The following is a 25,480-nucleotide window of genomic DNA, read 5'->3' as shown; positions in this document are numbered from 1 at the left end:
GTTTATTACGGCAAAAAAGTCGACATGTGAATAAATTGTGCCAATCAAAAAAACAAAAACAATGTGCCTATAGCCTAGGCCAGTGGTTCTCAAATGAGGGTACACGGGGGGTACGTGAAGGCACTCCAGGGGGTATGTGAGATTTTAAAATATACATATATTTAAAAAGTAGAATCCATGCAAAAATACTTTAAAAATTATTTAATAAATATTTCAGGAAAATATAAGTTCATAAAATGAATTTTATATTTCAGTAGGCTATTCAATTTCATTATCCTAAAAACCCAGAGTCCCTGGGTACACTACATTAGTTTGAATCATTTGCAATAAATGTAGTCATGGATTATTACAATTTTTAAATGTCGAATTTTGTATGTGTTAATCAGTTCTAATGTTTAATAAATTAGACACTGATGGCACAGTGCTCTGTTTTAAGTCTTTTTTCTCAACTAAAAATGCTTTGCGCCAGGGGTACTTGGCTGAAAAAATATTTCACAGGGGGTACATCACTGAAAAAAGGTTGAGAACCACTGGCCTAGGCTATCCTTTGTAGAGACAATGCTTTCTTATTAACTAAACACTGACATTTGCACTGTAGGCTATATGCTTCAACAAAGAGTTGTTGCTCAAGGCTTGGCTCGCTAGCATGTTAGATTAAATGAATCCTACTAAATAAATAAACAAACTAAAAGATCCTTAATTCTTTATTGATGTAAAGGTAAAACACAAGTAATAGGCTACATCATGTAGCCTAACATGAACTCTCTCTCTCTCTCTCTGCGGGCACGCGCGCGCAAACACACAAACATTAACACAGACGTGTTCAATCGGTTTAAACCAGTGTTTCTCAAAGTTTTTTCAGATACGGGGACAAGTAGAGAGGATAAATTAAAGTTATTTAATGTAAGAAAGAGCAATTACCCTACATGATAAACCTATATGCCTTGTTTGCTCAGAAGAGGGTGTAGTAAAGGAGTAGGCAAAATCACCAAACAACAATATAGCCTACCCATGCAAAAAACATGTAACCTAAATATTAGTTCAATATGCCTCTTTGTGGAAGCCTGGGATAGGCTACATTTCAAAGGCTTTCTTTCTTTCATTCTTTCTTTTTGTTTTTGTTAACTTTTGGAATAGTGGAACATTTAACATGTTAACTTCTCAGTTGAAGTGAATTATTATATAACCTTTACACATTTGTTGAACCATGGTACTAATAAAAACTACAGGATAGTAAGAGCTGAAATGTTGCTTCATTTATCTAATTTCCACCACTATGGGCCGGTCTTGGGCCAAAAAAACAGCTTCTTTTGAAGATGAACAGACACCTTTTCAGTTTCAACTAATGACTGACATAAAGTATTAGTAGCTGCTGGACATAGGTGGGCTGTGTGTGTGTGTGTGTGTGTGTGTGTGAGAGAGTGAGATGGTGACCTGGGGAGTAAGCCCTAGAAATGCTCATACCACATGACCAAAATGGTCTCCCTACCAGCAGGTCTTTTTTTTTTGGAAAGAAATAAGTTATTTATTTTTCATTTTTACCTGAAGTTCATACAAAAGTGAAATTTCTGTTTGTTTTTTTCTTTGATGTCAGCTCTAAAAATATGCTGTTTGTTCTTTGAACTTACAGTAAGAGAATTGTGCCTGAAAAGTCCTAGAAAAGATGTGATTTTGGTTTGATGAGTGAGATTAAGAAGATATGGGAATATATATAAATATGCTTTATGCTTTAATATAAGAAAGCCAAAATAAAGTTCACAATAAAAGTTCAAAATAAAACCGCTTGCTTTTTACTTTTTACGTCTCACGGTGTAGGCTAGATGGTCTGATCAACACATGTTTAGGTCCTTTGAAGCTAACATTAGTAGCATTTTAATGTTAACCAAACAACATATTTAGTTTGAGCATGAAGTAGCCTAGGCCTATATTTTGTGAAGTTCACCAAGTTTTTCAGTGTTCTGGGAATCGGCAGTCATAATTATAAAAATAGTCGAATAATAATAATAATAATAATAATAATAATAATAATGATAATAATAATAATAACAAAAACAACAATAATGATAATAATGAACACAAGGTGATTTGCTAATTGGTGTATATGAGTGGGTACATTCATGGGCCATACACACGATGAATCAAGAAGCCTGAGCCGTTGCTCAAAAGCTTCCACCCAAAAACGTTGTCCGTCTCCGAGTGCACGATCATTTGAGCGCACAGGCGGCTGTCTCTCTTCACGTTCCGAACGGCCCAGCACGTTTTTGTCACGGGCATCATCAATTGGCCGACAGCCGGTAATTCCACCTCGCACGAGAGCAGCACGAGGGTAGCGGATTCCAACGTCACGTTCACCCTGCTGCTGACAGTATCCAACGCCGTAGAAGTAAAATGGAGCGTCAGGTGAAAAAAGTAGCTTCCTCCCTGTTTCACTGCCAGCGTTCCTTGATCCGAATCGTACTTCAAATTCCTTCCGATTAAGGTGATGTTACCAAATTCAATCGCCTCCCATTGCATAGTATAATTTCGCAATATTTCTATGGGAATGCAAAATAATGAGTCAAATTTCATGAATAGGCTACAGTAGCCTATATAGGCTGAAAGGGAAAAAAAAAACATTGAAGCCAACGAAACCTACCAGTTACGCACAACTGCATCCTCACACTTTTCACTAAACAGTGGAGGCTGTGAGCTACATTTCAAGTAAGTAATCTATACATGCTCTAAATAATATGCAAGTACTTACCAGGAATAGGTCTCAGATAGCCGAAGTTTCTCGACTGGAGTGACAGACAGACAGAGAAAGATTGTCAGGTTAATGTGCAACTTTAACATGAGGAATTAATCGACTTGTCATCGACCCTGGCTGTTATTACAATTTTAGAATTTAGTTTAGTAAGTTTGTTAAAAAATAAGATTACCAATTAAAACTGGAGGTTGGCTAGGTCTTAAAGTTATAGTACATTGCATCTACTGTGCTTGGACTGACAGTCAAGTAGGCATACCTTACATTTGCCACCTTCAGAGAGAAGAACAAACATCAGGCACATGAAGCAGATGAACTTGTGGCGGTGAAGTATCGCAAATACAGCTCCCTCCATGTCCTCCTTGCCCATGCTGTTAACGTCTGCTCCTTAAGATGATTAGGTCAGGTAAAACTACTACAAGAATCACTCTCAATCTGCAGTTATCTTTGTGGATGTACAGTTCAGACCAACCTAGAGACAATGAGAGGGTAGAATGGCCATTTGGCATGAGTGTAGGCCTATTTTATAGCACTTTAGAGCAGAGTGGGCTGGCCCCACCCACTGGGCGTAATAGGCCTGAGGCCAGGGTTCTCACATGCAATTCAAAAAGTTCACACGGTCACAGCCACACCTTGCATTTCTCACGCAGAAATATTACTAGGGATTTCAAGGTATCTGCATAATTATTAGAGGCGCAAGGATACCAGAGGATTTCTCGCAGGGTTCAGAACTAGCGCACCACTCACCAGCCAAATAATAATAATAAATATAGCCGCAAGCGGCAATGGCGGGCCCGAGCACCTGCAACCCTTGACATGTCGGAATCCAACAAAGCACCGACGTGGTGCATCTGTGAAATGTACATATTTGATGCGTGTGCCATTTGTTTTTGTGTTTTATTTTCTGGCACATTCCCTGCTTGACCAGGTGGTGGCGCTATGCCAGGAAGGCCCATTGGGTGTCTGGATATCATCATAATCATAATATCTATTAACCTGAGGAGTTTCAGACCGTTTATTCAAAGCATTGAGCATTTCTGGCACATTTCCTGCTTGGCCAGATGGTGGTGCTATGCTAGGCCTGTGAATTACGCATGTGAATATCATCACAATAATGATATCCAATATTTTATAAACTTTCAGATCAATCACTTAAGGCATTGTCCATTTATGACACATTTCCTGCTTGACCAGGTGGTGGCGCTATGCCAGGCAGGCCCATTGGGTGTCTGGATATCATCATAATCATAATATCTATTAACCTGAGAAGTTTCAGACCATTTATTCAAAGCATTGAGCATTTCTGGCACATTTCCTGCTTGGCCAGATGGTGGCGCTATGCTAGGCCTGTGAATTACGCTTGTGAATATCATCACAATAATGATATCCAATATTTTATAAAGTTTCAGATCAATCACTTAAGGCATTTTCCATTTCTGGCACATTTCTTGCTTGGCCAGGTGGTGGCGCTATGCCAGGCAGGCCCATTGGGTGTCTGGATATCATCATAATCATGATATCTATTAACCTGAGAAGTTTCAGACCATTCATTCAATGCACTGTGATTTATGACACATTTCTTGTTTATGTGGTGAGATATTAAAATCATATCAAATATATTACAACATTCAAAAATCCATTCACAATTTAACATCAGCGACATCTTGGCATAATGTTTTCCAAATTTCAAATGAATCTGACAAACCGTCTAGGAGGAGTATGTTCAAATTCATCATGTGACATCAGTATAATTGTCATTCTTTCTGTTCCCAGTTGGTGGCGCTATGCCAAACATGAATTATGGGCATGTGAATATTATCATTAACATGGTCTTCAATGACCTGTGAAATGTAAAACATTTCAAGCCATGCATGGTGAATTATGACACATTTATTGTTTATGTGGAAGGGTATTAAAATTAATCATTTCGCCATTTCGTCAAATTACAATATATCGAAAAAAATTTATAAACAATTTATAATCAGGAACATCTCGGCATCATGTATACCAACTTTGACATGAATCGGATCAACCGTCTAGGAGGAGTATGTTAAAATTGATCATGTCCACAACGCACAAAATCTCAATTACCTCACTTCCTGTGGGCGTGGCTAATGACATGTTAATACAAAAGTTGTTTGTTTTTGGGAGTTACATACACCCACCAAAGGGGGCGCTATGGAGTTCCTGGGCAACGCCCGGTGCCAAGCTTTTATCCCTGTCTATTCACTGTACCATTTGATGTGTGTGCAAAATTTCATGCGTTTTCGATTATGTTAACCACCTCAAAATATTTGCCAACCACGGGATCAGTCACCTAAGGGGGCGCTAGCGAGTCCCTGGGCCACGCCCGGGGTCAAGCTCTTGTACCTAACTGCGATGCATGACACCTGACGTGTGTGCCAAATTTCAAGAGGTTTCGACCATGTTAACATGTCATCCGAATAATAATAATAATAACAGTAATAGTAGTAAACTAATAGTAGGCTATCAATAGCCTAATTATAATAATAAACTATTTATGTATTGACTATGGCTTTTCTGCTGCTCAGTCTTTATCAGTTCCTCATCAAATAAATTAAAAGAGGCTAAAAGCCCAATAAATGTGCCACACGTAATAGCCGAATATAAGATAACCCTTGCCTATCTCATTTCAATTAGGCAGCACTACACCACCACGAACAAGCTGTCATTAAGTTTTTGTGTTTAGTAGGCCTACAACTTTTATGACGTGACGTTTCTTGGGAATTTAGCTTCACCATCACGTCAAGTTGTAACGTATGCGGAGCAGCAAAAGTGGGATGTAGTGCAACTGCTTGCCCAAAACAATTCCTCCATAACTGTGTATTTAATCGTTTGATATGTGGATAACTTTCAGTGGACTAAACAGTGGACTTTACCACAACAAAGTGGTAAAGATTTTGTTATCACAAGGCTAGCTGGTTCGTTATATGGCGAAGCATATAGCCAACTTTGTTTGCAGCAGTGAAGTTGAGTTTGTTGTTAACATTGTTGGTAACTGTCAGGGAATTTAACCCCAACATATAGATACAAGAACCACAACAAGTAGTATGGCTTTGCCCACAAACTCTGGTACCAAGAGGAGAGCCTGCTAATGTAAGGAAGAATTCCTCACACCATCAGTCTCTGACTCTGCAGCCCAAAAGCTGTGTCTTTTATTGTACAGATGCACGCAGAAAATAGGAAGCAAGACATAGCGACTTCATTGTGACATACTATTATCTCACCCACACAGACAGGGTGGTAGTTCCTGTCTGTCTGGGTGCACACCTAACTTGTACTCTCTGTTCTTAGAACTCAGCACAACAACATTTAACTTGAACTCTCTGTTCTTAGAACTCAGCACAATATTTCTGCTTACACACTGCTTATACTGTGGAAATTGCAGTAAATCAATACAATGATAATAATAATTTCCTTACAGTAACGTAAACGTTTCTTCAGTTAGGTGCAGTAGCCTACTGTTTTTTTTTTTATGTTGCATTCATTTTCATTGGCAAAAGCTAGCCTAATATGCATGAGAACCTATATAGATTTGATGGAGCTGCAGCTGTTAGCATCAGCACGGTCATATTAAAGGCACACTATGCAGGTTTTTTAGCTTAATATGCAAGTTTTTAAACTTAATTTACCTTCATTTAAAGGCACACTATGCAGGTTTTTTAGCTTAATATGCAAGTTTATTAGCTTAATTTACCTGAACTTAACAGCTTCAGAGTCATTGGAATGGTTATATGACTTTTTTCGGGTTGAATGGGGGCCGTGTCACTTCCCCCTAGCGCCTGTGAGCGGAAAAAACACCCTTGCAACTGTGGGCCGGCGGGCCGACGGCCTCAGTGTCAGGAAGTATACCGAGTGTAACGAATTGCTTTACTGCATTCAAATACACATACACGCCAGGCACCGGCTAGAAAAAGGTAGTGATGGAGTTTCTCAGACATTCGTCATGATAGAGCCAGCGAAAAAGAAGCAAAAAACGAGAAAACAGTAAGGAAATTGCCAATACTGCATAGTTTACCTTTAACACAGCAGGCACTAGCCCAGTGAAGGATCGTGTAAACCCCATCCCCAGAAACCAGTTTCAAACCAAGCTTGCGCTGATATGATGCATGATCACTCACTGATCAAATTGCTATTTTCTGACAGGGTGAGCACAACCATGCAGGTTCTCTGAATCTCAAGCTCTTTAGCCTAGCATCTTAATGCAGCACGGTGAATGACAAACGGTGACAAAATGCTGTTGTTTATGAGTTCATAGCCTGGTTATTTATCAAGGACTATATCACGTTTTATATGTTATTATGATCACTCGCATCGCATTACCATGGGGTTACTGTGTAGGTAATGCGGTTAACTTAAAGGAGAATTCCGGTGTGAAATTGACCTTAGTTGCACTGAAAGATGTTGCAGAGTACTTACATGTGTCCAATAGGCACCTTCGGTCACCCCCTAGTATTCCGAATTGCGCCGATTTTCGCCGTACTTGCATAAGGTTTTCAGCTAGCTGTGGGGGCATAGCGTAACCTATGCAGTTAAATCGCTATTTTTACACCATTAAAAATGTTTCAAGTAACTCCACACTGCATTGGTAGACTTCTGAGGGTCCTGACATTTAAAACGAGATACTGAGAACTTTGGAAGTGCACAGGAAGTTTATTAAAAAAGACTGTTTATACAAGCAGTACCTTCAGAGAATCTCTCCGCTGGCCGCCATCTTGTAATGAAGTCGCGATCAGTCGACTGCCGAGCACGAACGAACAGGAAGGACAAGGCAACAGACTGCAAAAGTAATTACAAAATTACTAATTACAAAAGTAAATAGGAAATATATAGTTACTGTCTACATGAGCACTAATGAGTACACAGTATCAACGAAGCTCAAAAGATTTTACATCAGTGATGGATGTTGCGTAATGTTGTTGACAGAAGACGTGCTGCACACGTGAAGGAAACAGCTGATCAGTTACGTGATTATTTACATTACTTGTGGACTAGACTTGGAAGTTTGCAAATCTTGAGAAGATGGCAGAATACGAAGAAGACACAGAGTTATACGAGGAATTTGAAATCATCGGATCTGCAAAATATAAATGACTATTACTGCACAAGTGAGGAGGAGTGACCGGCCGGCATGTGTGCAGGCTACAGGTATACCTGACATTACGGAGGAAGACGAGGCGAAGAGCAGGAAGGATGGTTCGCGTATGTGCAATACCAGGTTGTGGCAAGAGGATGAGGAGCTACAATCCAGAAACGTTTCAGAGGCTACATTTCCAGGAGCCCACTTTGAAACAGTGGCTTGTTGTTTTGCAACTCGATGTCGAGACACCTGTCAATATTCTAAAACAGAAGGATTACCGTGTATGTAGTCGACATTTTGATGCAGACGAGTTTGCTATCCCTACAAGAGGATCAAACCCCCCAAGAAGGGTACATCTGAAGAAAAATGCCATCCTAAAAGCGACGGTAATTGCTCCGGAGGTATGTATGAAATTGTTTTACTATTTGCATGTAAAGCACACCGTTTTGGAATCGTGTAACGTTACATGACCAAACTTTGCTTGCTAACAAGCCACTTAGCTTTGTATTCCGGAGAGCAGTTTATGCTGACGTTACTTTTCTTAGCCCACCATCAGAAATAGAAAGAAATGTAGTTTGGGAGGGAGGAAGGGGTGGGCGTTGTTTCAGTGTGTATTTTGATAAATGGAATAGATGCATGCGTGCGGGACCGAACGCTTTCCAGGTAACCTAACCTGGCCGAACGTGACTCGGTGTCCGCCGAGGTGAGTGGGGGATGGTTGCACCCATTGCATTGGGAATGGTGTCCAAGCCAGTCACTAGTATCCGGAAATTTTGAATAGCGTAAAGTCATTTATATTTTGCAGATCCGATGATTTCAAATTCCTCGTATAACCCTTGTGTCTTCTTCGTATTCTGCCATCTTCTCAAGATTTGCAAACTTCCAAGTCCAGTCCACAAGTAAAGTAAATAATCACGTAACTGATCAGCTGTTTCCTTCACGTGTGCAGCACGTCTTCCGTCAACAACATTGCAAGATTTCCATCACTGATGTAAAACCTTTTGAGCTTCGTTGATACTTTGTGCTCATGTAGACAGTAACTATATATTTCCTATTTACTTTTGTAATTAGTAATTTTGTAATTTTGTAATTAAGTGTGCTTGCAAGCACACTTATTGTTCTTCTTAAGTTTTATTAAGTGTGCTTGCTGCAAAGCAGCACACTTATTGTTCTTCTTAAGTTTTATTTTTCCCGTCTCCCTAATTTTTTGTCAGCTCTAGCGCCTAGGCCCTTTGAGACAGAGACACCGTTCCAACTTTAAAACGTCCGGTCAGTACCGGTGTAAGTTGCACGCGAAGATGACGTCAGGTGGGCGTGCCGTTCGTCCGCCATATTGGATTGAACAGAAAGCGAAACTAAATTTTCAAAAGCGTTTGCCCGTCACAGCCAAACAAAATCGGCGGCGAAGCTCCGAAACAGGATGTTGTCCATATCTCAGGAACACTGTCACATATCGATACCAAATTTTGTATATGAACTGGGGACTCCAATGTGAGGGTGCATAAGCTAAAAAAAAAAAAAGAAATATTCCAAAAGTTTCCATCATTTTGCAAACCACCCACAGGTATTTGGTAACTCTCACCATTCACCTTTGCACCATTCACCTTCTATCACAATGCCTTCCAAGTATGCTCAATGCCTCTGGGCAGCCACAATGTCTCCGGACAACCTTGCCCACTCATGAAATCCTTGCTCTGCCATGGGATAGTATGGACTTACGAACTGAAATAGCAAGGAGAACAGTAGCTATATATAGCTTACATAATAGAGTTGTTTTCACATTGACGGTATTCAAATTAAATTTTTCATTATTGTTAAATATCATGATGGGAGAGTATTATTAAAAATGTTACAAGTATGCAAATTCATATGTTTACGGGAAATTAGGTTTTACTGGGTTGTTTTGTTGTAAAGACATGCAAGGCATTCTGGGCCGTAATGAACAGTGGTCGGCAGCACTCCATAGGCTACCTAGGAACAATAAACAGCTATCTCTGTTACAAAAACGAGCTGGTAATCGCTCATTGAAGAGGGAACTATGATAAAAAGATTGTTTTCCTAAAAGCATGGTGTTGACAAAAGAATAAGCAGGAAATTGCAAACCACACACATCCATTCGTAATCACACATTTAATACTGGAAGACTGTCATTTCGTTTATTTGATGTTGCTTAGCAACGGGGACAGACTTCAGAGCAAAGGTTCTAGAACAGAGCTTCAGAGAGACACGTTTTGAGTTCATGGCCAAGTAGGCTACCTAAAATATCGGAAAATATCGGATATCATACGGGGTGGAATCTCTAGGAATTTTCGTTTATGTTTTGAATGATTAATTCTAGAATAGCGTATTAATAATGGGCTGGCGTGTCCTCCTATTTGTGTTGCCAAATTAGCAAAGGCCAACTGTCAACTTGCTGTCAGTTGTAGCCTAGTCATGAACGCCTACGAGAGGCAGGCAAATTTCAAATTTCCAAAATTAAAACAAGAAACACATTAAGTGGACATCGGAGGAGCTTCCTGAGATGGCGACATCTTCGTCAAACGAAGAATATCAAGTCTGATGCAGAGTTGGCCATATTTCTCCACGACAGGTAGCCTAGGCTAAACTTCATCTGCATTGCTAACTTCAGCTAAATATGTTACGTTGGTTAAAGAGGTATTTTTTGTTTTCACTGTTTCCGTAATGTGTAGCTGGGTCATGGTTGGAGAAACGTTAAAGCAGCTGCAGGTCAACTAACGTTAGCTAAGTCGTCATTAGGCTACATCTGGCAACCCAGAAGAGTCTCGCGTCTGGTAGTCTTGAGAACGTTCACCAGTGTTTTGATTTTGGCCTACAGAATGTTCGGTAACAATCCTACAAATCGCTCCTTTAATGCATTCTAATCCATTGTCAATCACTTCCGGGAACTTTTTGAAGTTAACATGAACCACGTGACCTTAACGAATTTTGAACACCCATTGTCGCAACTCTACCTTAATATGGCTCTGGGACACCCCCTCCCTGCAACCACGTTATGCTTGTGTGTGTATGTGGGGTCACACGTTTAAGATTTCAAAACTGCACCAAAATTCTTTTTATTCAGAAATTCAACTGTCTTTCATTTAGTAAACCCTACTTATGGCACTTTAACAGTGTGTTTTATTTATAAACTAAACTAAACTGTCGGTCATTAAGAAAACATAATGATTGTGTCGTTGTAGCTTTGTGTAACCCAGACATCAGCAACGCTCATTTTATACGACCAATCACTCTGGTGGCTGCCTGCACTTTCCCTGTCGTCACGGCAGCAACTTTCGCACTCGTTTGTGCTTTTAAGCGGCGTGGTCATCAGACACCCGTCTGAGCCTCCATGAACCATGTCAACAATGAATGAAAATTAGCTTATTATCAATGAGTGTTATCAATTTGAGCGAGTATGCTACACATACATTTTTTTCTAAAGATACAGGGCCCAGTTTCCCGATAACGACGGAGACACGCTCGTACGAGGGGGAGCTGTCCACGTTAATAGTTCTGAAATATCCTCTGATTTGACGGTGATGTCAGGTGACTGCACGTCACAACTATAGGCCTACCATTTAAACTTCGGATCTACACATTAATTCACATCAATACGAAAATAGAAACACTTTGACATCTGCATGTAAGCATCCCAAGTAGGTTATATACCACACAGAGACATACATAATTGTAATTATTTTAAGATTAGATTGTTGCACCATGCAATAATTTTTCGCAGTGTCACTTAAGAACACGTTTGAAGATAAGAAAGAAGTCGAGTAAGAAAGAGAGAAAATGTGTAGGCTTAGATTTTGATGCAGTAGGCTACAGACTAAACCACATGTTGCTTTCTCTGCTTTTTACCTCATAGGCCTAATACAAATATTCACTTAGCAAAGATAATGTCAAACTATTTTGGCAACGTCTCGTTTCATAACTTGATTGCATTTTTGTCCGCTTTTCATCACATTATTATGACCATTAAATGTAGGCTATTTTGCACGCTAAAATCTGATTCATCACAGGTAAACACAATAAAGAATGGGAACGTAAATTGGATTATGTATTCTAAATTGTAATTCCTCTGTATGTCCTGTTGGTGACCTCAGTAAGAAGTACTGTTAAGACGCTCTTAGCCGGTAACGAGTACTCTGGAGCACTCTTAGATCTACGAGTGTTTTCACGACGATCTTAAGCTACGATGGTTTCGGGAAACAGTCGGCAAATCTTACGACGTTCGTAAGAGGGACTTTACGACGCTCTTAGGCTTAAGATGCTTTCGGGGAACTGGGCCCAGGACTGCTGCAGACAATGAGCTGCCAACCATCATAATGTAATAGCAACCCAAAATAATGAACTTGCTGTCCTTATAAAAAAAGAAAATAAAAAGTTGGTCACTTGGTGACAATAGGCTACTCCAGGGAATAAAGCAATTAGCCTAATAAATAAAATATTTGTCTCACTCAGTACATATATCTCGTAAATTGGTGAGCCATAGAATATCCCACCGTCAAGATTATTATATTTCAAGATTCCAATCTATCCCACCTGAATATGAAAAGTTATTTCTACTGACATGCTTCCTGGTAAAAACACACATGGTTTCCCTTTGATATAAAGGCTGACATAAGAGACATAGCTATGCAAGATGGGTACAAATCCCAGACTTTCCTGAAAAAGGTCTCAAAGGGTTAATGCTTCTTTCCACAAAACTCACCAGAAGTTTATATTTAAGGGGTTATTTTTTAAAGATGTCTTCTGGGGAAGCATGCCCCCAGACCACACTAACTAAGCTGAGTTACCAACCTTTTGAAGTGGCCAGTGGGCCCTTTTCACATCTAGGGGCCCACTGGCTGATAATCCGTACATGTGTGCACACCTTTTGCTATCTGTGCAAGTTTTACACAGTTATTTTAGTACATGGTGCACTCATCTTAGTAAATAGTGCACTTACGTTATTCAATTCTACCTTCATTGAATGAGCACATGATTTAGCACACAAGCCAAACATTTTAGTGAGTGAGTGCCCCCCCCCCCCCCCCCCAAAAAAAAGCTGAGCTCAAAACTTGAGAACCCTGGGCCTGTTTGTGGAAAATTAGTCATATAGCGAATATCCGGAGTTAAAGGTGTTGAACTATGTGTAAGGCAAAAACACAAAATGGATGCCAAATCAACTTTGCATAAAGAGTTTGGGACCTGTCCCTATAATAAATATACTACATTTAAAACATATTTACTATATGGTTCTAGGTAGGCTGCCACAGTCAGACTGCAATTATGGCATTTAAAGTGAAATAATAACAAAAGAACACAAGTGCTTGGCTTCTAGTAAAGGTGATGAATAATAAGCAGTTTATACTCAGTTCTTACGGTATAAGTAGCAACGTCTCTGCCATATGTGGCGGCCATCCTTAGTTGTTGCAGCCCTCTTACTACCAACCTGTGTGTGTGTGTCCTAGGCTACCAAATGTGAAAACAAGTAGTTTGCACCTATAGTCTAGCTCTGAGATGGTGTTTAGGAGTGGTTGGTATTTAACTACCTTGGTGTAGAAAGCTTCCTCCATGCTAGAATCAAACACATCACACACACACACACACACACACACAGCTGCAGCTGAACAGAACTTTATGAATTTAAATTCTTGCACACAAACAGCCAATTTCTCACAAAGTATGGGCACAGAAGTATTGGTTCTACCTGTGCACTTAACACAGGTGCTTTCACTAATTAGTTAATCTATCTGGCTGAGGTTCAAGTTCAAGTTTTATTTGTCACATGCATGATTGTACATGTACAACATCAGTGAAATGTAACGTGTAGCATCTCCAACTGTGCTGGGAGACAGAATAAAAACACAATATAATAAACTAGATGTACCGTAGAGCGGTACAAAATATGACTGCCACCCTGTCCAGCACATTTTTTTCCACAAAAATAAGTCACACTTGTCAAATTGTGTTCATTTCCTACTTTGTTCCTTTTTTGTGTGTTTGTAATCGAGTGTGTGCAGAGTGTGTGGTTGTTTTTGTGTATATGTGTTTGTGTGTGTGTGTTTGTGTGTGTATGTGTGCGTGTGTGTTTGTGTATGTAGGTGTGTTTGTATGTGTGGGTGCATGTGTGTTTATGTGTTTGTGTGCGTGTCGTGTGTGTGTGTGTGTGCATGTGTAGTGTGTGCGTGTTTACGTGTCTTTGTGTGTGTGTGTTTTTATGTGTGTGTGTGTGCGCATGTGTGTGTGTCTTTATGTATGTGTACATAAATAAAGCAAATCAGGGAACCACCTACTCTTTGCGATAAGGGCCATGGGATCTTTAACAACCATGGTGAGTCAGGACCTCAATTTAACATTCATGCAAAGGAAAACATCTCCTGCAGTACAGTGTCCCTGTCACTGCAATAGGACATTGGGATTGATTTTTTTTTGGTAGCTTTTGGCCACAGGGAAGAGTGCCACCTACTGGCCAGCCACCAACACCAAAAAGGTTACAATCCTAGTATGAAAAAACTGGGGGTTGGGTGTCACTCCAGGGATGTTTTTTTTTTTATTCTAGTTGCTAATCACACCATTTAGCCTAACGTGACTTGAGAGGAACATGAGAGAAGAGAGAAGACAGGCCCATCTTCTGTCTGACTCACGTCACGTTAACCCATGAATTAACCCTTAAAGGTGTAGGTTTTTGAACGTTCTAAGTTCCGCAACAATTGAAGGTTCTAAAATTCTATGTTGAATTCAGTGAACCCAGATGTTCTTTAGAACGTTCATTTCTCAACATTCCCGTCACACCGGTGTGACGGTACTCCTTTAAGGGTTAAACCACATGTCACTTGACTTGAACGCTTGAACATAGGCTACCGGTAGTTCACGTTGTGTAACCTGAAGAATCGCTTAGCTTACTTCGTTTATGACAGAAATTAAGTTTTGTGCTAACATGTTGTAGAAACACAACCCACAACACTGCCTTTATTTGGTGCAAATGTCCTTTACTTTATAATCTGCCATTCACATTAGGTCTACTAGGCCATCACCGCAAGTGCATACAAAAGTTTTGCAATTTAAATTTGTTACTACCAGTTGTTGCTTTTTTACTGCGTCGATTCGCGATTGAGTGCGCATCTAATGTAACAGCGGTGTCTTCGCGGAGACATCCACTCTCCAGTTTCATTTTTGCTGTTGTTACGAGCGTGCTAATAGGCTACGATATGGGAAATACATGTAGGCTACTTTCAATATGATCAGCTTCAGACATGAACGGGTTTACCTTAGCCTGTGCTACACCTTTCCACCAAGTTGTGTGAAAGTTTTGGGTAGCCGTGGCCCACTGGTTAGCACTCTGGACTTGTAACTGGAGGGTTGCCGGTTCGAGCCCCGACCAGTGGGCCGAGGCTGAAGTGCCCTTGAGCAAGGCACCTAACCCCTCACTGCTCCCCGAGCGCCGCCATTGTAGCAGGCAGCTCACTGCGCCGGGATTAGTGTGTGCTTCACCTCACTGTGTGTTCACTGTGTGCTGTTTGTGTTTCACTAATTCACCGATTGGGTTAAATGCAGAGACCAAATTTCCCTCACAGGATCAAAAAAGTATATATACTTATACTTATACTTGCCGTTTTCATGCCAACCTTTCATCTTTTTTTTTGAGGACTTCTTTATAGTTCTGTTTGGTTTTAACAAGTCAACAACAAAATACAACAACAACAGCAACATATAATAATAATAATTAATAATAATAATAATAATAATAATAATAATAATAATAATAATAAATAATAATAAAAATAATACAGGGACCCCCTCTAACACAAAAATCCCTCTCTCCCACCCACAGCTTCCTAAAACTTTAATTTAACCTTTAGTCATCCCATTCTTCTGTTTCTTTGAGTTTCACCCATCTGATTCTCCAGTTTCCTTTGCCATTAAACATTCTATTTTACAATAATACCTTACATACATTTTGAATCCATCTATATTTAATTGTTTAATTGACATCAGACTGAAAATAAAATCTTTCTCCAGCAGAATAATAATGTTTTGAAGAGCATGACCATGTTCAAATCTATATTACCCATCAGTACTATTAACAGCTCTAACTGAAATTTGACATCATGTACAGCTAACCATCTTTTAATTTGTTTCCAAAATAAGGACTCTGGGGAATAATACCAAAACAAATGCTCAACCGTTTCTGCCTCCTCTTGGCAGAATCGGCAATTTGAGGTTGAGTCTATTCCCCAAATATTTAAAAAAAAAATTTGTTCCTTAGTATTTATATATTAATTTATACTGAAAATATCTATTTTTTGTATCAAGTGTTGTTTTGTATGAATGTGACTTGATAAAAAAGACTTGCTTCCATGATATTTGTACATCTAACATTTGTTCCCAACTATCAAATATCTTATATGGTACTGCAACTAAATTGTTCTGTTCTTATATAAAAACTCTACATTTCTTTATTGATCGAGCCACTTAGCCCATTTCCTCTGTGGTCTGCACACTAAAAAGGATCCAGAACTATTTGCCATTTTCTTTTTCCATTGTTGTGGTAAAGATCCAATTAGTTCATTATATTGTTGCAGTGTACATACTACTCCATGTGTTTGTATTAACTGTGTATGTCATAATTTTCCCTTTTTCATCAGTTATATAATTCACAAATATAATCTCTCTATCCAACATTTGTTCCCAGAAATGTAAAATCCATCCAGCAAAATGTTAGAATTTAACCACAGTAGTAGTGTTCTCTGGTGGGTGGAATTGGAATTGCAACCAACGCTGTAAAGCTTCTGTCAAAAACATGTGACTTTGGAGAAGATACATACCGTAAAACTTCAAATAATCGCCGAGTCCCTAAGAGACGCCTGTCTCTTTTAAACGCCTGGCGTGGCTACAGGTTTGGGTTAAAGGACGGTCTCCAGTAGAGGCCTGGTCTGTTTTTTAGTTTCGGGTTGTATTTAATCTTCTAAAACCTGGCAGATCGTCTGTTTAAAGATTCGCAATGACACGAAACCGTTATAGAAAGGAGGTTACAGCAGTGTGAATTAGATGTTGCACGTCGTTACAAGCCGTCGCAAAGCATTCACACGTCTGGTCACAGTTGCAAGGTTTTAGAATGTTGCATCAAGTTGCTGCTCATCAAGTTGCTGCTCATCTCGTTGCGAATCTTGGGTGTGATTTGGGCTTAAGTATGGCGCAGACTGCTTACATTATGATTAGATGGCATTAAAAGACTACGGTGGGGAAAAGCTAGAGTTCCAAATTGTATAACTTTTTTTCCAATATGAACTATGCCTATATGTCCCACTTCGTCATCGTTCAATTCATCCCTTGTGTTTCAAATTTACGGATAGGTAAGCTTGTTTTTATGCTGGCAACAAAACCAGAACGGTTCGCGAACGTTATTCTTTATTCTAAATGCCATGGCGATAAAGAGAAAGAAGTCAGAAAAGGAATTTACCTTAGACTAGGCTATATCAGAGCCCGTCTACGGACATTCTCTGGCTATATAACTTACTGAAATGGGTTAATGATGTAAAGTCAAGTGCGCTTCTATGGGACTGGTGTGTGCGCGCAGAGTTTTTATTGATGAGTCGGAGTGGCAAGTGTTGTGCATAGTTGCAGTGGAATGTGGCTGCCCAGGGCATTATAAAACTTCTCACTCTTAGACCTACTCATACACGGCGGTGAAATGGCGTATTCAGCTGTCTAAATTCGAATCATATGCTGGGGGAGAAATCGTCGGACATCCATAATTATTTTGTTATTCAGCACCCCTGGTCAAAAATATGTTCCCGCGAGCCTGGAAGTAGGCTATGATTTGAATGTAGACTGTCAAATTTGGCAAATACAAAACGGGAGAAACAATATGGTTCATGCTAATAAGGTGTCCATTGCTCAAAAACTGCAAATGGATTATGAACGGTACGTGCAAGAGAGTGAGGTGGCCAAAGGGAAATGGGGTGAGGGACAGCGCCCAGGGTATAGTGGGGCTTACAGTAGACCGCTTGACCTCACTATCCTCACCTGCCCGCCTCCTTTTATTTTCCTGCTGTGGTGGTGAAAAAGACTCTGGGAAAACCATTGGCAAAGGCCTACAGGCCCAGCACAGGATCGTGTGGTGATGTATGTTGCGGTTCAGGGTTTTCTGCTCCCGAGCAGAAAGTCAGGATCAATGGGGACTGTGTTCAGCGGATGTCCTCCTTTAAATTCCTTGGGACACACTTAGCCGAGGACCTCTTCTGGACTGTCAACACATCCGCTGTGGTAAAAAAGGCCCAACAGCGACTCCACTTCCTGAGGATACTCAAAAGGAACCATCTGGAGGAGAAACTGTTAGTGGCTTTTTACCGCAGCACCATCGAGAGCGTCCTTACGTACTGCATTACATCGTGTACATGCCAACTGCACTGTGGAGGACAGAAAGAACCTGCAGAGGGTCATAAAGACAGCACAACACATCACTAGCAGTCTCCTACCCTCGCTAGAAGACATTGCTAGCATGCGGTGTCTCAGGAGAGCTAGGGCAATCACTGATGACCCCTCCCTCACACCCAGGGTAGCACCTGTTCAACCTACTGCCCTCTGGCAGGAGATACAAGTGCCTCAAGAGCAGGACAAGACTGTAAACAGTTTCTTTCAGGTCCCTGAACTCATAAAGTGTGTGCGCTATGATAGCAAATGATGATATTGCTTATTCCTCTCCTTTTGTTCTCCACTAATTTATTTAGCCTATTTATTCCTGTTTTACTGTTTTTTAAAGCAACACCAAAGAACTTTCCCTCTGTTGCACGCACGCTATTTGTTTATCCAGCACCGGCTTTATAAATAACAATGTTCACAGACAAGGTAGAATACGTTGCATGATTTATGAAAGTACGATATATTGCGACATCAAACGCAAGTCAAATTTCTAGTTTCTTATGTCTCATTCCATCGAACTACAGATCCGCTACCAGATCTGGCAAACTTTCGTCTAAACTTACATAGTGCGGTTATAGCCGATAGAGGGCTGCGAAGTGGATGCAGAAGTGCCGTTCACCCTGTTACAAGTTATTGAACCACTAAAACGATTTTGGAAACATTATTTTAAGGTACAAAAAACTCTTTGGTGTTGCTTAAAAAAAAAAAAGACCGATCAACCAGTTACAATGATCCTGCTCAAACATGACAATAAGCCATGCATGAAAAGTATAAAAAACTTTGTTTCCCTTTTATAAACATGCCACAATGGCAATTCACCCTTCGCTAAGTCCCGCCCTCCCTAGTTACTGTTGCTATGCCTGACAAGCTTTAGCACCCTGCACGTCTATTACATAGGGGGAGAACCGGGACTTTTCAATGAAATGTAATTTACAAAGACATCGTACCACACTGAAAGCTAATATTTTGTCACTAGCAACCTACATCTGTCCTCTGTCAAATACAGTTGGAATTTCATCTCTGAACAAAACCGTTCATGAGTTATTTAAGCAGAAGTCGAATGTGCGTTTTGTTTCATTCGACTCTCCTGGCCAGAATGAATGGAACAGGCATGGGGGACAAAAGAAACATACCATTTAAGCTATGTACTTCCCACAACTTCAATATTTGACAACATATCATGAATGGTACTTCAAATAGGTGTTATTATGACCGCCGCGCAGCGAAGCGGCGGTCATATAGGTTTAGTCAGAATTATTTTTTATTTTTTTTATTTTTCGCATGCCCAAATTTCCATCAATCAGTCCCGGGACACTGAAAGACCGGGGTACACGAAACTTGGTGGGCATGTAACCCCACATGGATAGCATGGAACCATCGTTTTTCGTTTTGATCTGTAACCCCCCCGCTTGACTGGACCCCCCGAAAGGAGGGTAGGGCAGACAAAGTTTTCTGTGAATATCTCGAAAACCGTGGGGTTTAGGAGGACCATTTTTTTGTGTATGTTGATCTCAAGGGGCCATGTCAACCCATTCCATAACCACTCATTTCATGTATAGCGCCACCTAGTTAAACACAAAAAAGTAAAAATGAGGTGTTGTAATTGAAGGTATCTGTGACCTAACATAGTCAAAACTGCACGAAATTGGAAGTGTAGGATCATTATGACACCCTCTGTATGCACGCCAAATTTTGTGGAATTCCGTTCATGGGGGGCCACACAATAAATTAATTTATGTTACTATACACCAACTGGCCTGTAGGTGGCCGGAGACAGTTTTCTGTGAATATCTCGAGAACCATAGGGCCTAGGAGGTCCATCTTTTTTTATATATGTTGGTCTTAAGGGGGCATGTCAACCCATCCCATTACCACTTATTTCATGTATAGCGCCACCTAGTTAAAAATTAAAAAGCAAAAAATTAGGTGTTTTCATCACAATATCTCTGGCTGACAAGGTTAAAACTGCACGAAATTAAAAGTGTAGGATCATTATGACACCCTCCGAATGCATGCCAAGTTTTGTGTACTTTCGTTCGTGGGGGGCCTTACAATAAAATAATTTATGTGTACATTTAGTGACGTACACCAACAAGGATTCCCGGGACACTGAAAGACCGGGGTACACGAAACTTGGTGGGCATGTACCCCCACATGGATAGCATGGAACCGTCATTTTTCGTTTTGATCTGTAGCCCCCCCGCTGGACTGGACCCCCCGAAAGGAGGGTAGGGCAGACACAGTTCTCTGTGAATATCTTGAGAACTGTAGGGCCTAGGATGACCATTTTTTTCCGTATGTTTGCCTCCAGGGTTCATGTTAACCCATTTCATGTGCACACATGCACAAACAGATACACACACACACACACATACATTCACAGTAATCATACGTATGACACATACTTACACAGTAGACATATGTACGCTTGCATGCACAGGCACATACGCAGGCACAAACACAAGCACGCACGCACACCCACACGCACACACACACCCACACACACACACACACTCACACACACACACACACACACACACACACACACATAACATAAACATAACACAAACAATCAAGAATTTCTCAGAATTATGAACAGGCAAGATGGAGGTGGGGTTGTATAAAATTCATTTTACATGTGAAATATAAGAACTAATCATGTTTTGGTACTTGTTGTCTAGCAGATACCAGTGAGAATTGAGTGTGGATAATGCAATTTAGTGAGACAGTTAGAATCATATAGGCCTTTCAGCGTGATTTCTTTTTGTGGAAAAAATGTGCTGGACTGGGCGGCGGTCATATTTTGTACCGCTCTGCGGTACATCTAGTTTTAAATAGATTGCTGATGGGCTATACATCTTGGTGAACGTCTGTTAACAACTTCTTGCCGTTATCGTGAAGCGTGTATCTTGCGGTTATGGAAATATGCAATATGCCATTTTTTATAGTTACAACAATATGTGTTCCTAATTATATCATGTTTCTATAGTGTAACATGTTATTTCACTGTGTCTTTACGTCGGTTAGGGCACCACACATCCAAATAAGTGCCCTTCATGACCCACAGGCCTTCAGTCTCCACAGGTTAACATGGCAAAACTCGAAAAGCTTGTCAGACCTCCCGTGCCTAGTGACGGGTTGCTAAGCCACGATTGGCCTGTGGCAGTTTTCGGGTGTGGCTTAGCGAAGGGTGAATTGCAACCAACGCTGTAAAGCTTCTGTCAAAAACATGTGACTTTGGAGAAGATACATAGTTACAGGGAAATGCATAGACTTTATTTGTAAGAAAGGAAAGAAACCTTTCCCCAACATTGGGTAAACCTTTTTCAAAAGTCTACTTGAAAATCATTCTGTATTAAAGTAAAACTTGGGGATAAGGGATGCTTTTAATTATAGATTAAAGGCTTTGAAGTTTATCAATTTTACACCTCCAGAGTGTTTGTTTAACTTGATCTTTTTTATTATTCCATATGAATGTAAAGATTTTTCACCTTCAATGTAGCCTATTTTTGAGGCTATATCAGCTATGAGGTCACAGAGTTCCGGACCTATTTATTATAATATGTATAATATTTATATATTGTATCTCTCCAATATTTATATATTTTATCCCCCCCCCCACACACACACAAGCACCATTTTATCATATCCCCTTCCCCCTTCCACACACCCCATTACCCCCCCATACACACACACACACACACACACCATACCCCCCCAATACACACACACACAATTTACCTTTTTAATTACTAAACTTTTGATTTATTCTTTAAAGTTGAGCTGACTCTTGTGTACAAGGATTTTTCCTTACGTATCATTAATTTTATGAGCACATGACAATAAACTACTAAACTACTTGAGGGGATGCCATACTTGACACTTCTTTATGCTTTCTCACATGTAGTACAATATGGAGGGCTGCATTCCACTGCATTCTGTACTGGAAATGACACCCTTTGGGTTGCGTTTTGTGACTAGTGACCTTGGGGCACTCCCGTGGCACAGTTGAGATCACTACTCCTGTGTATGTCTGGTGCGAGGGCCCCTTTTCGACGGGTTTGGGATCAACGCGTGTGTCAATTCGCCTGAGAGTCACTCTCTCTAGCAGAATCAAGTTCCAAATGCAGTGGTTGGGGGATCAACGCGCGTGTCAATTCGCCTGAGAGTCACTCTCTAGCAGAATCAAGTTCCCAATGCAGGGGTTGGGGGTTCAGAGTCGTGTCAATTCGCCTGAGAGTCACTCTCTTTAGCAGAATCAAGTTCCCAATGCAGGGGATGGGGGTTTACAGTCGTGTCAATTCGCCTGAGTCACTCTTTCTCGAATTGAGTTCCCTTTTCCTACACTCGTATGTGCACAATCACAATGTGGTCGATTTGGTTCATAGAAAGAGTTACAGTAAGAGCTTACAGACGTGTGTCTGCTAATAGAGTTGAAAAGTTTAAAGCTCCGTTTACAGGCTTTTGTCTGCCTACAAAGGTAAAGAGGAAGTTAAAGCTCCATTTACAGACGTTTGTCTGCCAACACAGGTAAAGAGGAATCTAAAGCTCCATTTACAGACATCTGTCTGGCAACAGAGTTGAGAAGAAATGTGAAACTACGTTTTTACAGATGTGTGTCTGCCAACAGAGTTAAAGCTCAGTTTACAGACGTAAACACAATAAAACAAGAAAAGAACCCTGGCTCGTCTTTTAACAAGCCCCTAAACAATGGGTTTTGTCTCTATTAAGCACAAGTAGTTTACAAATAAAAACAACTGTTAACACTTTCTTTGGTCCCTTGCAAGTTAAAAAGGTGTTTTTTGGGGAAAAGCTAAATACCTCTTAGTTTACGGCAGTTAAGGTCTCTCGAGAATTGGTGTCCGCAGATCGTCGTCCTCCTGCTTCCCGCTCTTCCTCGTCGTTCTGCTAAAAAGGGTTCCGTGTTCCTGTTTCTGCTAACTTCTCCTTGACCTCTCACCTCCATACAGTTTTTACTGTTAGTGTTCCTTTGCTTAAACTGTTCAAAACACATTTTATCTATTCAAAACAAAACATGCAACAAAAAAAAATAATACTTGTTTTAGAGCAAGCAGTTATATGATCAACACATCATTTTTGCAGGCTTTCCCTGGTTAATTTTTCTGTTCCATTTTACAACTGTCATGTACGGAGCCCTAGAGGGGTCATCGCAAAAAGTTTTGCATGTTGAGAGAATGTGCGCTCGTTTTACTACATTGTGCGCTCGTTTTACTAAATTGTGCTCTCTTTTAACTATATTGTGCACTCGTTTTACTAAATCGTATGCTCGTTTTACTAAATTGTGCGCTCGGTTTACTAAATCGTGTGCACAATTTACTATATTGTGCTCTCGTTTTACTATAGTGTGAGCTCATTTTACTAAATTGAGCTCTCATTTTAAGCATAGTAAAACGAGGGCACAATTTATTAAACGAGTGCACTATTTACTAAAACGAGCGCACGATTTACTAAAACGAGGGCACGATTTATTAAAACACAATTCGTGAACATGGTTATAGAACATTGTGTGCACGATCTACTTAAACGTGGCCACAATTTGTAAAACGTGCACTCAATATTGTCTTGACACATGTAAACATGAGCACGTTATAGTATATTCGAGATCTCGATCTACTAAAACGCACCCACGAATAATTAAAACGTGGGCTCGAAGAAATTAAATTGTGTGCACAAAAACATAATGTCAAGGGGTATCCCCGGGAATGACGTCGGGAGGTGTGTCGCTTGTAGTGAGGTAGAGGGGATCTCATTGATTGCAATGCACCTGAATATAGCCCCGTTAGGTAGGCTGTAGGTGGGAGAGCAGATGATCGTGTGTGTTTGTACAGGCCCCTTGCCATCATCGTCCAGCTGAATGTTTGCCGAAGTTTTGAGTGTTTGTTGAGGTGTATGCAGAGCTGTGGTGTTTATCGCGAACGGTGTGAGCTGGGCTACATAGCCTGAGAAGCTGAGCATCGTGAACGCCACTGTTTATGTCTCCCGTTTCATAGTCCGTATCAAAGCTTACCTCGTTGTGTGCATCATTGGTGTGCGCGTGGGTTATATGGTGAGGCCCATCGGGCGCTAGAGGGAACCTTATTGTATTGGGTGGGTATTAGGCTATAATACGCAGTAGCCTATTTGTACCAACAGTAGGTCTATGTGTTGTAATTGTTTGGGAGCTTGTCGCTGTGATGTGCTTCGATTGACTTCTAGACCTCACAGTTAAGTCAACAATCCAGGAGATAGAGGAAACCGGTCATTAGCCTACAACAGAGCCCGAGTAGCCTTTGTAGCCTAGTAGAATTTCCCCATTATGGGTCTCCATAGCTGGCGGTTGACACCACAGCCCCTGCTACAAAGAGTAGAAGTCCGCTATAAACCATGACCACCTAAAGTCTGTAATTAGCTGCCTACGGTTATCATCACATTACCAATATGAACTGTTACAGACAGCTGTAGGCCTAGTCCATGTCAAGGTTACAAGGTAACCACAGCACAGCGAGCGGTGAGAAAATGTCGGGAATTAGCCTACTAAATGTGAGCACGAAATACATATTTCGAGAGCTCAATTTAGGCCTACAACGGGGTCACGTTGTATTAATTCGAGGGCTCAATTAAAGGAAAACGTGCTCACGTTTTATTAATTCGAGGGCTCAATTAAAGGAAAACGTGCTCACAAATTATCACGACCAGAAAAAATATCACTTAAAGTGAGCTCTCCCGGGCTCCGTAGTCATGTAGGTCAGAGGGCACTCCATATTGGCACCCCTTTCCAATGGAAGAGCATACATGGGGAACGTCAAGTATAGACCATTTTCTCATTAAAACACGTTCTTCAAAATTATTGTTTGAAGTGGCACTATAAAGGGACGCTGAAACATTTTTTCTCATGTAAAGGAAAGTCAATAGGACTCTTTTGAGGGCACTCAACTCATTTTTTTCAACCATAGGGACACCAGGTTGAAGCCATTGCATTTCAGATAGTTATATTATACAAACACTTTGGCAGAACTATGAGACTTATGGCAGACAATAGTCTAGTAAAAATTATAAGATCCTCGAAGAACCTTTGGAGGTTCTTCAGTTTGCCTCTGTGGGGGAACCTCTACAGGTACTCTGAGGAACCTTCAAGAAAAGGTTCTTCAAAGACCCTTCCTCAAGGTTACTTGAGGAACCTTTTGAGGTTCTGGAGAACCTTTATAGATTTATTTATTTACTTA

At 40.5% G+C, this 25,480-nt stretch overlaps 1 long non-coding RNA gene across 2 annotated transcripts; it reads right to left on the bottom strand.

Moving 5' to 3' along the window:
• Positions 1-1,716: 1,716 nt before the first annotated feature.
• On the bottom strand, positions 1,717-23,158 carry LOC143127761 (uncharacterized). 2 transcript variants are annotated; one of them, XR_012987707.1, is made up of 4 exons: positions 23,079-23,158; positions 3,003-3,215; positions 2,744-2,777; positions 1,717-2,534 (listed from the first exon to the last, which is right to left on the bottom strand). It is a non-coding gene; the product is annotated as an uncharacterized LOC143127761 (long non-coding RNA). The 2 variants fall into 2 exon arrangements; XR_012987706.1 differs by lacking the exon at positions 23,079-23,158 and having other exon boundaries at positions 3,003-3,227.
• Between the last annotated feature and the right edge of the window lie 2,322 nt (positions 23,159-25,480).

Source organism: Alosa pseudoharengus, unplaced genomic scaffold (assembly GCF_046254945.1).
Source record: "Alosa pseudoharengus isolate Yale_2024_CS ecotype anadromous, Long Island Sound unplaced genomic scaffold, YU_APseudo_1.1 YU_APseudo_1.1_scf_1, whole genome shotgun sequence".
NCBI lineage: Eukaryota > Metazoa > Chordata > Actinopteri > Clupeiformes > Clupeidae > Alosa > Alosa pseudoharengus.
Note: the sequence above shows the minus strand (reverse complement) of the source record. Positions and strands in the feature narration are given on the sequence as shown.